This window comes from Stegostoma tigrinum, chromosome 21, assembly GCF_030684315.1.
Source record: "Stegostoma tigrinum isolate sSteTig4 chromosome 21, sSteTig4.hap1, whole genome shotgun sequence".
Lineage (NCBI taxonomy): Eukaryota > Metazoa > Chordata > Chondrichthyes > Orectolobiformes > Stegostomatidae > Stegostoma > Stegostoma tigrinum.
This window is the reverse complement of record NC_081374.1, coordinates 37,482,927-37,496,954: the sequence shown is the minus strand read 5'-3', so window position 1 is coordinate 37,496,954 and position 14,028 is coordinate 37,482,927. Positions and strand designations below refer to the sequence as shown.

The following is a 14,028-nucleotide window of genomic DNA, read 5'->3' as shown; positions in this document are numbered from 1 at the left end:
ACTTATTCAGTATGATGTTGACACATTACTGTGCAAAGTGCTGAGTGAACATTTAACCAAGAATTTGTACCACTTTGAGCACAGTTTAACATAGCTGAATATATGGTTGTTACATTAAATTGAGTGAGTGAGTGGAATTGATAGCTGGGCTATGATTAGCTAACAAAGCATTGTAAAAACCTATGGCATGTTAAGTGAGAACAACATGAGATGTTTGAATAATTCCAAATAGGTGGATGGTAAATTGCTGGAAAGCGTCTATTCTACTCAGAAGATAGTGCTTATGGTTCCTTTACATGCCGACAGCAATCTTGGTTCCTCGTCCAAGCCATCATGAATCACGTATAAACTTAACAAGTACATGCCAGTAACGATATCACTCTGAGGGCCAGTATATTCCAAACCAATCCAATCCTTATCCAAAATTTGCAGATGTCCAGCTTTCAACAGTAGTCATTGCACAATGATTAAGAAGCGGCTTGCTGGCTAATTTTTCTTTTTCCCTAACCCAAAGGCACTAAGGTCAATTCTGGTGCCATGGCTGCTGCCTAGCCAGGATAAACTAAAATGGTACAGACCAGAATTTGAACTTGGACTTTCCAGGTCTGTATGGATCAGCACCACTTTGGGGTGTGTCCCCTACTGAATTGTCACAAAGAGCTAATGTGTTTTTTATTTAAACCATATTGTGTACCATTTTTAATCACTTGTGTCTGTCTCATGATGCAGCATCCTTGCAGCTATAAATGTGTCTTCACCCTTCTGAAGAATTAAATGTTTAGTTATTTAACAAAAAAATGCTTGGAGGCGATGTTCTGTGGGACCTTCAAACAGAATTAAGTAAATTTAGTTTAACTCTTAAAATCTGACTTGAATTGTAATGTGAGACTGGGGCTTTTAATTGGATGCCGTTTATTGATTGCAAACAATGAATAAGTGTGGCACTGCACATTGTGTGCAATGCTATTTCATATAACACAGCAGCTCAAGAATGAAATCTTCTGGATTTAAAAAAAGAACAACTATTTGATTGCTTCACGAGAATTTCACAACAACTGTTAGAAATTCACTCAAGTAAAATGATCTTGTAGCCTGTTCCAGAATTTTAACCAGTTCAGTCTTGAGTTCTGACATTCTTAGTGTAGAACAAAAGATGCTTCCCATTACAGGCACTTTGCATGTGTAAGCGAGACACCTCTCATTAAATGAATGGGTTGTAGGTCATCCACACTTACTTAATAAATGGCAGGGGTGTTGGTGGTGGGATTGCTGGTGCAGTGATATAGAGGCTTCTGACAGTGAAATGTGTGTACTGGTTGTTTGAAACCAGTTCTTAATTTTCAAGATTTATTGCACTCAAAGTATAAAATTGACAATGTCTTGAGTGCTTCGGTTTATAAGGTTTCACATCATCTGGTTTAACAATTTGTCCTGGCTCATTAGTGAATATTTTCTGCAAGGAATGATTAATGCAATTTCAGAGATGCAGTTGTTTTTTTAAACATTGTTTGACGAATAGCAGTAGAGAGTTTGGTCCAATGCCTGAATTCTTTCTAGTTTTTATTATATTGCTTGTAAGCATATGAAACAATTCTGTTTTCATGTATAAGTATGAAACTTTGGAATTTTAGCTGTGTTTTTTCTTTAATTTTTTGCTTTATCTCAGATTAACAAGAAAATGAGTCTGCATGCAATCACTTTAATTTCTTGTAGATTCTCCCAGGGCTTCCTTAGAGGAATATGTTCAAGATTAGGTTTGGCTCCATGAGTGACAGTAACGCTGTGATACTTGATCTAAGAGACAACGTTTTCATGTGTAAACCTGGAGAGGATATTGGCTGTGACAGCAGTGGGGTGCTGTGGGTGTGGTGGTTGGTTCATCACAAATGAGCTCCCTCCCAATGTATCTAACAATAGTTACTGAATAATAATCAGAAATAGAAACACTAAATTATTTTCTCCTCCTCCATTGTTCCTTTTTTTAACAAGCTCAGGGTGTCAACAGTGGTTGTAATGTGCTGATTGCTTCTCTCAGGTATCTGAAACCTCAGTACTCGCAGGAGACTGAAGTGGTGACTTGTTAGATAATGCACTGCAATGGCTGCTGCGTTCACACAGAGACACTGGAGTACCCTTTATTTACATTTCTAATATGTTGTATTGTAAAGGATGTAGAGCAAAGATTATGTAAACACAAACAATTTTAATACTACTTTAAGCAAGCAATTTGAGTGCGGCTGTCTCAAAATGACATGTTATGTCATAATGCCTCTGATTGTCAGTGCTGTGGGAATCACCGTGCATATATTACAGGGCAGATGGGATAAGTATAGCTATGTAGTTTTAAAGCACGATTTATAACCTTGTTCATGGGCAGTATCACCATATTTACTGCACTGTCAGCCTTGACAGCTGAATGATCCCACTGCATTGCTTTTGCTGAATTTCTGTATGTAATATGCTGATTTGCCCTTGTACTGCAGGCGACCCAATTTATAAAAACATTCAGTTCAGTGAATGAACTTATCCTATCCAAAAGTAATACGAGCGTGGTACAATTGCTGTCTGTGGCTGTGTCCCTCACCGGCTGCTGACAGAAAGTGATTAAACTCTTGACTGGAATGAAAGTGCCCAATATAAACTCCATGTGTATTGGGAAAAGGCTCCAGCTGGCTCAAGTGGGGCATTAACGCTGGCATGGACCAGTTGGGCCAAGTGTCCTGCTTTTGTGTTGTCTAATTCTATGCCAAATATTATAAGAAATGGTAATGGATGTAGAGTGTTTTTAAAATACTGCTGGATATCTCCAGTGTGGATAAAAGCACTTCCAGCCTATGTGTCCCCTTGACTTTACAGAGTGTAGGTGTCTGCTGTAGGTCTGAGATGAGAATAAAGCTGAGAAAACTAGAAACTGGTACTAAGGCCTTTATTTATTAATGTGTCCAAGATGGAATTTGATCAGCTGACAACAGTAAGTGTAATGCAGTGCATTTATGATTTGATGAAGGGACAGTAATCCTCTCCCAAAAGGAGAGGTTTGTGGCGAACAAGAGCATGGGGAAAATTTAGTTAATTAACGATCACAGATGGGGATTATTATTTGCTGTCTTCAAAGGGGAGAGTCGACTGGCATCCAGATTTTTTTTTGTTGCCTTTGTTTCCGAGAGTGGAAGTGCCATTATACAAAGCCACAGTAAATCCTATTGTGCATTAACATGCAGCCAAATTAGTGCTACTTATGCAAAGGTTTCTCTAAAATGATGCACAGTGGGGCATAAATAGCAGGTTAAGGGGCATTTTTCACAATGCCCAAGAGATTGTTAGGAAGCTTGAAATTCTGAAACAGCTGGTTTCCAAAAAAAAGCTCAAAGTTTATTGTGGGGTAAGTTTTCAAGGGATTTCTGCATTGCATTGATTTACTTGGATGTTTAGAATGATTTTAAAGCTTTTGGCAGAGCTGTTCTGAGATTTCAGACTTTCTTTCCAGTATGACAACAATGCTGTTTGGATCAAGAGTGCTGGAATTTGAAATATTCTTCAAGCTCAAACGTTGCATTTTTTTTACCCTGTCACCCTCACTCCCACCCCCTCAACACCACTGCTGTTCTCTGGTTCCTCTGAGGATGTGATTCCGTCCCTTACCCTTTCTTGGCCCTCTTCTGTCACATGCCCTGACTAAGATAAGTGCAATGGGTCCCCAGCTAAAGCAGTTAATACTCTGCTGATTAGCACCTTTTGACAAGAAGAGCTGGGCAAATAAATGGTTAGGAATGGGATTGAGGGTTATAAAGATGAATGGAAGATACCGAGATTTGAGTTGTGTTGGGAAGACGATGGTGGTTGACTATAGGATGTGTTGTGGCAAAGGGAGGCAAATGGTCATGGATGAGTAATGTTGTGCTAGACTGTGCTGGGAAATTTCATTAGAATGACATTTGGAAAGGGGGTAGAGACAAGTTTGCACAATCTTTCTGCAGAAGATTAAATGGGTTGCATTGACGACTTGCTGAAGTAAAATAAAATGAACACGCGCGCACACACACACACACCTGAAACACGAACAGCAATGTCCAGCCACGTATTCATACGTGCAGAGAGGGTCAGACAGGTTAACAGATCAAGTAGAGGCCTTCGTTAAAACCAAAGAAAAATTAATAGAGCAACTTGTACAACTTCAGCAAAAGGGGCCAGGCCATGAAGGACTGAATGGCGTTTAACTCTGTGGCTTCTTATGCACGGGACATTCTTCCCCTGTCCGATGTACTTTGGCTTTGAATTAATTTTGTCAGGAGAATTTAGACCTTTCCATTTTACTTTATTCCACTCCAACATTATTTCTGTTATTATTTTAACCTTTTGTGTAACTCAGAAGAACTAGTGAGAATCACAGAAGGCAAGGACTTATGTAGTACTATCTGACTGAGCTAGGAATTTGGCTCTGCTTAAAATATGAAGCATCACACAGGTCTGTTCTGATCTGACTGCCTTGTGGCAGTCAAACACAGCGAAAATAATTAAAACAAACTTTCAGTGAAATTTGCCTGTTTAGTTGTCCAATGGCCACATATTATGAAAGAGTAAATTGATGCGATTTTGTTCTGAATTTTGTTGCATTTTCCTAAGCTGTAAAATTTTTTTAAAAAGGGTTTCGGTGTTTTAGATGAGATCTTAAAATGACATTTATGACTGCATGTTGTTTGAAAATTGGTCAACTCAATGAGATCAAAAGTGGCCTGAATGTTGTCTGGCATCATGACCCTTTAGGTTCCAGTACTGAAAAGTTTTTAAAAAACAAAATTATGGCCCTGCTGGAGTGGTCAAATACTTTTGTTCTTTCAACTGTGTATTCTATCTAAGAATGTCCATTGGCCCATCTCTTCGCCAACTCTCTGTCAATCTTTTTGCCTCATCAGTTTTGTTACTTCTTTGCAAATCTAAGCACCCAACTTTTCAACGTACAATCTGTGCACCCTTCAGTATATCTCCTCCCGGCTCACTGTCCTCAATTTCCACAGTCTCAAATGTCCTTTGATACTCCTGGGCTGCTACGTTAACAAATGTTGTCATTTCTTTGTCCCTCCTGGCTCCAGCGAGGGCATTGGCAATGGCCACTTTGGCTTGAGCAGAGTTATTGGGCATCAGACCGTCTACCAGTGAGGCTTTGCCTATCTGAGCTATCTTCCTGATGGATGAATGCATTGCATACCATTGGTGCTGAATCATAGAGATCACCAAAGGTTTGACTCTTAGCATCCTTTAAGGTTTTAACCTCGCTGGTGGCCTGAGCATTCCTGTACAAGGATGAGATTATGTAGACAATTGATCAGAGTTCCCTTTCTTCATTGCTCCTGTGTCACCTGGTTAGAGATGTAGTTTGTCATAATCCTGAACATTTTAATTTATTTGGTTTGACTCCAACTATCCTGAGCACTTTGCATGTCACCTCCCACCCACCATGTCCTGAAAACACCAAAACCCAGCCAGGGAGTGTACACTGAACTTCAAACTGATGTTTATGCTTTGCAGTTTATTTTTAAAGGAATGCTGTTATGAAAGTCTGAGAAAATGCATTGCTTTGTGTGAAATTAATGATTGTGACTTGGTATTCTGCATTTTTGAAGAGAGACATTATGGTGTATCCTGATTAGAGAATTCTAATGGTTTTGATAACCATTTTTTAAACATAATGATAGATGGCAATGGCATCAACATTTGTGTTCAAAAGGATTGTCATAGAATAGTCCGAGAGAAACTGTTTCCGCAGGCAGAAAGCTCAGTTGTCAGACCATGTAGTTCGAAGATAACTGGCCAATGGATTGATGGTGAGATGAGAAATGTTTCAGTTATTATGATCTGGAATACACTGGCTAGAAGCCTGGTGGGAGGAGATTCGAAAGTAACTTTCAAAAGAAGATTGGATTAAATATGAAACAAAAATATTTGCAAGGCTGTGCTGCAAAACCAGAGGAGTGGCTCTGATTTGGACAGGTCTTTCAAAGAAACAGCACATGCAGAATGGGTAGAATGATCTCTTTTCTGTGCTGGTTTATTGGATGAATTTCACAAGCATCTTTTTGTTTTGGCTATTGTAATTTTATCAATTACTTGTTTACCAATTTGCATTTTTGCCCTTGGCTTGTGCAAGTTAATGGAAGGAAGCACAATTTGATTAGTTTAAGTGACAGTGAAAAATAAAACTCCAACGCTTGATGGGATTAATGTTTGTTGTTGCATCCTGGTCAGTGATTAGAACAATGAATTGTCCATCCTTCAGAGAGCCCACCATTTATTTGTCACCCTTTACAAAACCTGGCCCATTATCCTTCCTTTGAAATCCACTCTGGGTGGTGAGAACATCTACCGTTAGTGGTCAGTTTAGTCCATCGTGTCTACCACATAATTGAAGTCCTCATTGTCAGGAATCATTCTTGTAAGTCTTTTTGGCACTCTTTCTAATACCTTCTTATGGTCCAGTGGCCAGGACTTGACACAACAGGCCTATGTTTTAGGTGCCAAATGTAGCAGTGGATGGGTGATCTTAAAAAAAAACAAGACCTGGATGGTGTCCCCAATGTGTGCCTCTTTCCTGTAACAATTGCTGTTGCTGATGTTGCTCAAGGGATCTAACTTGGGAAGGTAGCCAACTACCATGAGCTTGAAGAAGGGACATTTGAGATTTTGGAGGAGGCTGAGAGGTTGCGTGCAGGATCGGGGATGGACCTGGTGCATGGAGGTGGTAACATATACCACGGTATTAGTTAAGCCCGCAAGAAAACATGGTTGAAAGGTCATGGTGCACAGGTGCCGTTGGGTATGGAGAGGTTGAGATGAGAATGGTCAGGGTGATTGGAAAAAGCAGGGATTATCACAGCTCACTGCCACCATAATAGGAAGGAGTTAGACTTCTTGATGTTATTGTGAGGCCAGTGGAGTATAAGGAAGGTGGCAGCTGGTAATGGGAACACGATTCTCAGGGCTTGATAGAGGCAGTGAGGAACAGCCTCCTCCAAGTAGTGTACAGAGCCCTTGTCAAGAGGAAGATTTGTCAGTGACCAAGTACTTGTTACAGTGGGGCATGTATACAATTCCAAACAAATGGGGCCTCACAGCTACAGAGAGCAATAGGATTTGTCTCCATGGCTGATTCCCCAATGTACAGCTACAATCGTTGATTGCACCCATTTGCCAATTGAAGCCTCAAGTGACCAGCCAGTGAGATTCATTACCAGGGAGAGCGTCAACTGATTTATGACCACAATGAAATCATCCTCCCAAGCAGTCTCCAATACTCCAGCTTTTCTTTCTAACTAACTATGTGCATGGACTACAAGAGTTATGTATCACAGCCATTGTGTTCACCTAACATGTTTTCTTATTTTCTACTGGTATCTTGATCAATATAAAAGGCAAGGCATCAAAACTGGGCACATACCTGGTCAGCTATTCATTGCATCACTTCAGTGACTCTCCAGTTTCTAAATCTCTCACACTGGTTTCCGCAGCTATCTTGTAATGGTGACGTTGGGTGCTGCCATTCTCATTGCATGGGTACATCAGTCACTGCAGAAATATAGCTGGACGTGAGAGCGACATAATACAGGGCTGAATCTCACCCAAAATTGGCTCACTGTCACTGGTGAGTTCCATGGAGGGTTTCTTTCTGTAAGGCAGTGTGTGTATCCTTGTTGTATTTTCCCAACTCACCTTTTATTCCCAATGCACCTTACCCCAACGTCACTCTAGTCATTATTCTTCCATTCACTGTTGGTGTTTAATACTGGACATTGCTGGGATAGCCCAGAATCCCTTGCTGTCATGCCATCTTTGATGTACAGACATACATACAGTCAGGCGTCAGCAGCCCAGAGTTGTCCTTCACTGTGTTTTGTGGTGGGAGAGAAACCATAAGCCATCTCTTCACCTGGCATAGAGGTGGCACAGTTGATACATCAATACGTACAGCTCACCCTTTGCCCCACTTCCCCAATGTCATGCCCAGCATAGTCCAGCACCTTTATTGTTCAAAATGTGACCATCACATACCAGAAAACCTTCAGAATACTGCGAAGTATTCACTTTTATTCAACCACAGCAGAAATGAACAAAAAAGAAACTCGAATAAACTGAAGTTGCATTTGCTTCTGGGACGAGAAAGGGACTGTTCGCTTTCAAGCACCAATACATTTATAGCCAAAGAATGATCATTAGAAATCTACTGGATCCAGATGCCAGTTAAGGCCCATCTGGCTTGTTGTGCTTGATGCTGCAGTGCTCCATCGTGAAGGTGATGTTTCTGTTGCTCGGTGTCTTATTCCTCCTCCTCCTCTGAAGAGTGCTGATGTTCTCCCAGCTCTCCAGCCTCCATCACATATCCTGTTTCCCTGCCCTAGTTTTGCAGAGCACACAGCAAGCTAGGATTATCCAGCACACTGTCTGCAGAGTGCACTGCAAGGTCCCTCCAGACTGACCCAAGCCTCGGTAGCCAGCTTCAGGAGACTTATTGACTGCTGCACCATGGCCTGGTTGAAGAATGGCCAGCATTGTCTTCACACTGTGCCTTAGTTAGGAGGTTGCAGAATGGAGTCATGGTTACATGGTCTCCCAGTAATCATCCAGCCCCTGATGCGTAGCAGGAACATGAGTTCTCGGTGGCAGCTCCCAGGGTATCTGACACAGACTTGTAGAAAACAGTACCAAGGTTCACTGATCACTTCTACTTTGATGGAGTGGAACTCTCTCCGTTGATAAACATAGTTGTGTTATGAAATGACCCTCTCGGTGCTCGGTGTGTACAGTGTATGATTCCCTGCCCCTGGGGGGTGGGGTGGGAGGGAAAGCTAGTTAAGATATTGAAACAGCTTGTCAAGGCTGCAGCACTGACCTCCTCATGGAGAAACGAGACAAAGTGGTACGATCTGGCACAAGTTGTATGGTTTGTGATACAGTGTTAGGTTTGAGAATTGAGAGATCCCATATAGTGGCTATTTGGAAGGAGCCAATTGCATAAACACTTTTAGCGCAGCTGTCATCTTCACAGACACTGCATGTGAGGACAGTAAAACATATAGATTCCACCTACTCTGGGTGTGGTTGTGGCCATTTTACATTTGCAGTGGCTGGTTGTGTGGTGGTCGACTACAGAAGGCGTTGCAGGTTGCCCTTGGAACAGTGAATCTCAGGCTCAGCCTGGTAAGTACCACCACCCTCAAACCTCCTGTCCCTATATTCCTGGCAGTCTCTGGCTGGCCCATGAGGACCTTTTCTCTACAGGTTCCCACATCATATCTGGAACTATGTTCTCTCATTGTTACCGCCTCAGCCCTGGCCCTACAGTTTAGGTCACACCTTCCAACATGTTCCTCACTCACTCACCTCATCAAGGCCATTGTGGTGACAACTGACAACTTCCTTGCCCCAAAATCCCATTTCCTGTCCTGCGCTATCAACTACCCATCCCCCCACCTTCATATGTCGAATTTCACAATTCCTACCCACTCTGTATCCTTGATTTGTTGCACCCAACCCCCACCATTGAGTTTCCCAATTCCTGAACACAGCAGTGCCCCACTGATGACCCCCCCCGCCTCCCACCTTGGCTACCATTCAGCTGACCCCCCTCCCTCTCCTAGTGACTTTGTCAGACACCATGAGTGAGAAGTGACCAGACCGGGGACTGGGCAGCTCCCTGGCTGACTCGCAGCTAACCCCCTGACAGTTTATACTGCACCTGCAGAATGATAGTGGCCCAGTGCCCATTCCCTGTAGTGATATACATCCCCTGACCATGTCAACTGAACTTGTCCAAGTTCAACTAAGAACAGACAAAACCCTTGACTTACTTTACCAGGATGCCTCCCCTTGAATGAGGACTACTCCCCTTAGAGAATACCATTGGGTTTTGACATCATACAGTGGATTTGCCATGTAAGCTACTGGCATGTGGTGTGAGATTATGACAGTGTGCTGGATCATAGCAAAATGTCTGCCCCTTTACTTGATCCCTGTAGACAACCATGAGAAATTGTGTGGCTTTGTGTCCGTGGGCAACCCGGACGGTTTGTGAGCATTTACACTCTGGCTGATAGGCAATACGTCAACATTTAATGGAAAGTGGTATCGTTTTGAGCATAAAGGTAGTTGCAAAGTGAGTGAGCGCTAAGACCGGCAACGAGTAATTATGGGATGCAGCCGGGTCGAAGCCATGAGCTGGGGACCTGCCTCTGTATGCAAAGTGTTGTGGTAGCAGCATTATGGAAGATGCCAAAGTATAGGATTGTATTGGAAGGAGCTTGAGGAAGTGCTGTGGTGAGACTGGTATCTATAGGATGCCAAGGTCCAAATGCTGGGATTGTGCGTTGTTGCTGTCCATGGAGGTGTGTCCTGAAATGTGGGTATTTGGTGCCCAAGATGGAAGCCTGAAGGGGGAAGCAGTGTGCTGGAATTGCCAGGCAGCCACTCTGTAACATTTTAAGGTGGGAATTGTCATCACCTAGTTTCTGCCTGATGGATGGAAGACTATAAAGCAATGAAATAACACAAAGTTGTGGTAACCGTAATGTCGTGCTAATGCATGCAAATAGGTCTTTTGCCTTTCACTACCGAGAATCTCATTTTGCCATCCAGCATATGGTTGGAAAATCAGGCTTTGCTCTTGACATCGGACAGCTGGGAAAATTACACACAGTTTTCCCAACTGACTCGCCAATGCACATGTCATTCAGGGCTGGGAAAATTTTGCCTACAGCTTTTGGCACTCGGCAATATAACATTAACAATATTGAAAGTTGGAGATGTTATTGAAGGTTTGACTGTACAACCTGGTGCCCTGTAAACTTTGAAACGATATCCCAGGAATTCATGAGAGAAACCCAACGCGTTGCTAACTCATTATGTTTCAGTATTGGTTAAAGTACATACTGTAAAGACATCTTCTTGGATGATAGCATTGTTTTTGTGTGGTACATTGGCGTTAACATTGAGATTTCTAAGGAGTGTATCATCATTTGCAGCGAAAGCTCTTCACCAAGTCAAGTTGGAGAGTTGCTGCTATCAGGCCAACATTTCCATTCAGCAGCCTATTGCACAATGGTAGGAAAACATGAGCGTCTGGAATTGCTTGCTGAGAGATTTAGGTAGTAATTTCATATCAAGGTTTTTCTGACATTCATAAACTACTTAAGCTTTCCTTTTGGTGGCTTGTGTTGTCGCCGGAACGAAACAGTTAAATAACTCCCTTGCAGCTCCCTGCCAACCATCTATTATCCTGCAATGATAATACTGATGAAGGAGCATCCCTGTGTTCTGCTCTTTCTCTCTCTATAGTCCCAGTATTGGTAACTGAGAGCTCAATTCTATGGATTTGAATGTACTCTTCAGTAAACTGTACTTAATTTTAGCTGAGAAAATAGTTGCATAGATTTGCAATTGTGGCAAAAGTGCTACACTTCTGTTATACACTCCACTGTAACCTTGCTGTATGTATAAACCCTCACTGTAAGGCAAGCTCTAACTTCCGTCAGAGATGGGCAGCTTCAGTTCTTGATACAGTTTTAAGTCTTAGATTTTTATGTATATAATTTGTGTGTGTGTGTGTAGATGCATGAGTGGAAATTAATGTAAGTTGTTTATAGTGTATTACCTGGAAATTATGTAGGAGCATTTAGCACTCTGTATATGTTACAGGAAAAGAACAGCTTTACAAAAATAGATTTTTTGGTTCTCTGTTTGCTTCTGTGGATACATGAAGCCTATGATGTGGTACTGAGTGATGAACGCTGCAGACTCGGTGCCTGGCCTATGTTGTGTTAGCTGATCTTTGGCAAGGGAGGAAGGGGATGAGGGGTTTATCATTGGCCTCAGTGTTTTTGGGTTAGGGTGTGGCATAGAGTCAGGGAGATGCATTACTCACAAATGCCATTCGGTCACCTCTTCCAGAAAATGTCCTTGTGTATCTTTTAAGGGTTTCCTCACATTTAAATAGCGTGCAAGTGATGAATGGCTACTTGAGCAATGTGCTAGAGAGATGTTAGTGTCTGTTGAATGTGCCTCAGTATGAATCATCCCCTCAAGTCAGAAGCCAAGGAAATCCTACACTCTTACTTATTTCACTCCCTATTTAGGAATACTCCTGTGTGGCATCCACCTTTCCTGGCAGGCAGCAAGGATTGAGCTCTGGCACCAGGCCTCAAATCCGCTGTCAGGCTATCAAGACACTACAAGATCAATTGGACATGGTTGATCCACATTTTTCTCTCCACCATACTGGAAAGTAATGGGGACAGCTTAGGCATTCTCATTCATTCTGCTGCTGTTGCAAAGACTTGGCCGGACCTGATGGGCCGAAGAGCCTCTTCCTGTGTTGTGACCTTTCGTGAGTCCGATCAGAAGCTGGACACACACAGAGTGCTTACAGGTCCAGGCTGTAGCACTTGATATTTCAATATGTTGTTTTCACTGTATTTCTCCTGTGATCCTGCCACCCTTTATACTGTGGCTGCAGATGCATGTTTGCCTTCAGTCACAGACCATCCTGACTTGGAATGATATTGTTGTTCCTTAATAGCCACTGGAACTCTCTCCCTGACAGCACTGTGGGTGTACCCACATCAAGAACAGGGTTCACCACCACCATCTCAAATCATTTAGGGAAGTGCGATCAACAGTGGCTTAGTCAATGAAGCCCTCAGCTCATGAAAGAATCTTCTTAAAAAGGTTATAGAAGATTTAATCCATCTAGTTCCTTTTTCCATAGGAAATGTTTGCATGCTTAGCAACAGGCTTGATCCTGAGCTGAGGTTGCAATTCCATGTCCTCTCCATCAAAGATCACTGACTGTTGACATGAGCACCTGTCTCTGCTCTCGCTTCAGCTGATCTGCTGCAGAAACCCTCATCCCTGAATTAAGTACTGTTCGTGCTGCCCACCCAGTTTCTACCTTGCATAGGCAAGTTCATGTGAGAGTCTGTAGCCTTGGAACGTTTTATGACATTTAAAGGCTGTATATAAATGCACGTTACCCTATACAAGCTATCCTGTTTTTTTTGTTAGTGGAATGTGGATATCATTGGCAATTCCTAGCATTTATTGCTGATTCACATTTGTCCTTGAGGAGGTGGCAATGAGCTATTTAAGCTGTAATTTCAAAATTGTCTTTGTTTTCAAAACCTTCCATGGCATCACTTCTTCCTGTCCACTGCAGTTTCAGCTCTGCAACACTCCACAATTCTGCATTGGACCAACTCTGGCCTTATGCAGCCTCACCCTCTTTGCCTTGCCATTGTTAAGTTGGCTTTTAGCTGCATTCTGTCCAAGATGTTGCATTCCCATGCTAATTCTGTTTTCCCATTTTAAGATGCCATTTAAAAGCTGTGCTTTTAGTCACCTGTCCTGATATCTCTTCTGGTCCTGGGACAGTTTGGTCAGTTTGCATTAGAGTGGAGATGGTGCACATTGGTCTCAATTCAGTTGGGAAGAGTGCGCCTATAACAGAGGTCCACTATTCCATAATCTGTCCTAAATGTGTAACCGCCTAAGCAAACAACCAAGGGGATAAATTTCCCTGACTGACTGCTTTTCAGGTCAGAAGTAATTCACACCAGGTTTCATAATAGGAAAATAACTCTAATGTAAACGTATTCCACACCACACACATGTGCCTATGGTTCATGAGTCTAGACCACAAGGATGGGCTGAGGTCAATTATTGATTCAGTAATTGGTTGTTTTATAATGAATCAGGATTGATCATAATAACTTTTTAAAAATAAATTTCCAACTAACTTGATGAGATTTATCTTCGTAGCTCTTGATTGCTTATATCAGTGACTAGTGCCAAGAACTATTTTCTGGAGACAGCAAATTCACAAAAATAACATGGAATGTTCTACTTATTAATCTCTTATAAATAATCGAACCCTAATACTGTTCCATTGTCAGCCAAACTGTTAATATTGATGCTAAATTTAAAGTTTAAACTGGTATACTGCATTTAAGTCTGAGAACAAAATCTTTATTGATTAATAAAAGTCCA

At 42.0% G+C, this 14,028-nt stretch overlaps 1 protein-coding gene across 2 annotated transcripts in view; it reads left to right on the top strand.

The window, feature by feature from the left end:
* Nucleotides 1-14,028, top strand: part of LOC125462693 (signal peptide, CUB and EGF-like domain-containing protein 3) — a 361,430-nt gene that overhangs the window by 24,731 nt on the left and 322,671 nt on the right. The gene's annotated exons all lie outside the window — the stretch shown is intronic.